Below are 3,633 nucleotides of genomic sequence, written 5' to 3' on the forward strand. Positions count from 1 at the left end.
GCCAAAAGTCCCATTCTGACATAAGATGGAGAGACCATGAATTTGAGGTGGATGATTGGGTGGATTTGAAGGTTTCACCTATGAATGGTGTAATTATTATATTTTGTATTTTCATACATTGAGTTATTCTCAAGAGAATCGACTCAAGTTAAAGAGGAGATCATTTTTGGACACGAAGTAGAAATCTTTAATTCCCAATTCTAATTAGAATATATTTTGGAGACTAGGAATTCATTTAATTGGGATTAGATGACTAGGTAAAAATTAGTGGTTGATTAAACTAATTAACCTAGGTTGGGATAAAATTACTATTCACCCCAAGAAACAAAGGATATAGGTTGGGATAAAATTACTATTCTGAGAGCAACTTGGACAATCATTGTTGGAACACGAGTGTTGTCTAGTTAAAAGTGGTACAACTACAAATGTGTATTAACCTTCCATAAATATAAGTAGAATGTGTCCTTGGACGAATTTTTCCATGGGTCCCATTACTTAAGTACAGATTAATAGATGAGGTGTCGCACTATGTATTGAAAGGTTCTAGTCGCTTTATAATTTAGCCAAGGTTCCGTACGCGGATAACCAGGTTATCAAAAATAAAGAATGATGGGGACATGATGCAATACCAGGTAGAGTGAGAAAGGGGATTGGATGAAATTGAGACTGGACATAGAGACATAGAGCAAGGTATAAGCAGATAAAGGTGTAACTACCCTCTAAAGGGGGGAAGTCAATGAGAAGAATTGCAAAGGTAAGGTGGAGGCAATTGATGTGGCAACATATTCAAGATGGATGTTTAAATTTCAATAAGATCCCTTGCTGAACCAAGTTAGGAAGGTCTGGAAGTCACCAATAATTGGACGGAAGCCAGAATGTTATGTAAGGTAGTGTTAAGAAATTTTTAACAAGACCTTGAATGACACAACACTAGAAGGTGGGTGCGTATAAAAAGAAAAGGGCTTAGCAATGAAAGGATATCGAATAACTCAAGAGATACTATGGAGGATATTGATATCATGCCATACCAAAAGCCAAAATGATGACTATAGAGTTGGTCGCAAAGGATGTTGCGATAGATGCATAACCAAGGAAAGGAATAGAAAACCTCTTATGGTAGGAGATGAGAAGAGTAAGGAGTGAGTAAGGGAAAATAAAGAAGTATAGTAAGATGGGACAAAAGCAAGTTCCAATATGAGTTATATGTGTACAGTAGAATGAACTAAGAGACAAAAAGACTACGTCTACCTCCTACAAGTTGCGTCTGAATGGTTGTGCAACCTACGGATATGTATATAAAAGCATCAAGCTAAGTGAGTAAATATATGGTAAAAGGAATAGGAGTTCAATAATGACAATGCAGTTATGATATTTTGGGAGACTCTACTGAGAGATACGAAGATAGGTTAAGCCAAACTATTTAGATGGATTTAGTATTACGAGCAAAGTAAGACATGGTCATAATGGAACTAAAGATCTACCCATATACGAGTTGCAAGATAACAGACGAAAGGGCAAGGCAAAACATGAAGACTAGCGAGACGACGCTAAGGTAAATCTTGGGCTAAGTTGAGTGCCCAGCACATTTTCGCAAGGATTACAATAAAACGTGACACGAAGACTTCCCAAGAAGGTCACCCATTCTAGTATTACTCTCACCCAAGCATGCTTAACTTCGAAATTCTGATGGAATTTAGTGCGTTAGTACTGGTATGATCGCGCGAGATGGAAGAATTTGAACTAGCGGCGAAGAAGCGATAGGAGATTATGTACCTAAAGTCCTATAAGTTACGTTGCGGGAATTGAAAAAAAAGGACTTAAGAAAAACAAAAAGGATTAGTTGATTACTAACTGATGGCGCACTTGAATGCCACAATTCTTCAACATGGTACTAGTTAATGTCATTTAAGGAAGGCAGGAAATAATACACGAGGTCAAAAATTCCACAATACGACCTTGGCTATAAGACTCACTTCGCACTCCATGGATAGATGACTCTGGAGGGAATTTTACCTGCAGATTAACAATATTCACCCATAATCCTTCAATCAAAGGCTACCTACTCAACCGAGAAGGTGTGAAATTATAGGTTAAAGGAAGTAGGACCTTACGAAGTCTCCATAGATACTATCCTAGATGAAGGAGACTAAGTTACAGTTAACTACCAATGGTCAGTCCACGAAGAAACTAAGAAGACAGATAAGCCTTCATACACTACTTCACCCACAGATTAATGGACAGATTAGGTCTATTAGCTATATGGTAGACGATATGTTGCGGGCCTATGCATTTGGCCCCAAAGGTAACTCGGACAATTGCCTACCACCTGTCAGAAGTAATTATGATATTTACTATCGTTCTAGTATCTGGATGGCCCCATACAATACTTTGTATGGGAGATAGTATAGGTCGCCAATTAGTTGGGTTAGTGTTAGTAAAACACGACTAATAAGCCCAGACGTGGTTCGATAAACAGTATAGAAGGTAAAGCCTATTTAGGGAAAAATTTTAACTGCTCAAAGTCGACAAAAGCTATATGTTGATGATTAGCATCGCTCTTTGGAAATTTAAGTGAGCGATTGGGTATCTTTAAAGGTGTCTCCCATGAAAGGAGTAATGAGGTTAAATAATAAGGAAGAAGTTAAGAACAGGATACATTGGTCTTGACCATACCATGTATGGAATAGGCAAAGTTACCTATGAAGTGGCCCTACTATCTGGGTTAAAAATAATACACCTAATCTTCCACCCGTCAATGTCCCATAATTGTATAAGTGAACCCTTCCAGAATATTCTCTATGGATAAAGTCAATGTAATAAAGGAGTTATTCAACAAAGAGCAATCTATGCCACCCTAGATTGACAGATTAGGAGATCATGGATTAGGACATGACTTCCGTGGGATATTGTGGCAAAACTAAAACTGGAAATAGGATGACTCGAGAAGTCAAAAGGGAGATAGAGAGAAGATATCCGTACTTGTTTGCGATATACAAAGGTAATATAACCTCCTAACTAATAAAGATACGGAGAGTACACAGAAACCCCGAAATCCTCATAAAACCCTATAAGCCGAATTTACATTCGAGGACGAATGTTCAAAAGGGGGAAGGATGTTACACCTCGCACTTTTGAGCCTTGAGACGTATTCCTAAACTTCTTAAAGATGGACATGAGACCCCTACTGTCCACACACGTCAAACAACTATAAGGAAAGAAGAATGCAACATCCCATAGTAGAGAAGGTTGGAAATAGACTCAGAAGAATCCATAAAGAGTTGGAGGCCACGAAATGAGTCATAGGACGCGATTCACCTACGTAAGCTAGTAATTTAGAATTCTCATACACTTGAACTACTTAAGTACATACCAATATTGCGTAGTACGGATTACATAGATTCGTGAGATAAGACAAGATTACAAACCCATGAGGAAGGGGAAAAGATGACACGTGGTAGCCAATGAAAGAGTGACATGTGGAAAAACATCAAGCAAGAAGGTGACCCACCTGCTTAAGGTCAAGTAGGTGACCCACCTGCTTAGGGGTAGGTAGACCCCACTGCCATGTGGCAGCCTTGGAGGCTATGTATGGATTCGTGGCCCAATAAGGGCTTGACACGTGTCACCCTTAGG

General features: G+C 38.8%; 1 pseudogene; it reads right to left on the bottom strand.

The window, feature by feature from the left end:
• Window positions 1–1,604: 1,604 nt before the first annotated feature.
• On the bottom strand, window positions 1,605–1,724 carry LOC129878006 (5S ribosomal RNA; annotated as a pseudogene).
• Between the last annotated feature and the right edge of the window lie 1,909 nt (window positions 1,725–3,633).

Source organism: Solanum dulcamara, chromosome 12 (genome assembly GCF_947179165.1).
Source record: "Solanum dulcamara chromosome 12, daSolDulc1.2, whole genome shotgun sequence".
NCBI classification, from domain to species: domain Eukaryota; kingdom Viridiplantae; phylum Streptophyta; class Magnoliopsida; order Solanales; family Solanaceae; genus Solanum; species Solanum dulcamara.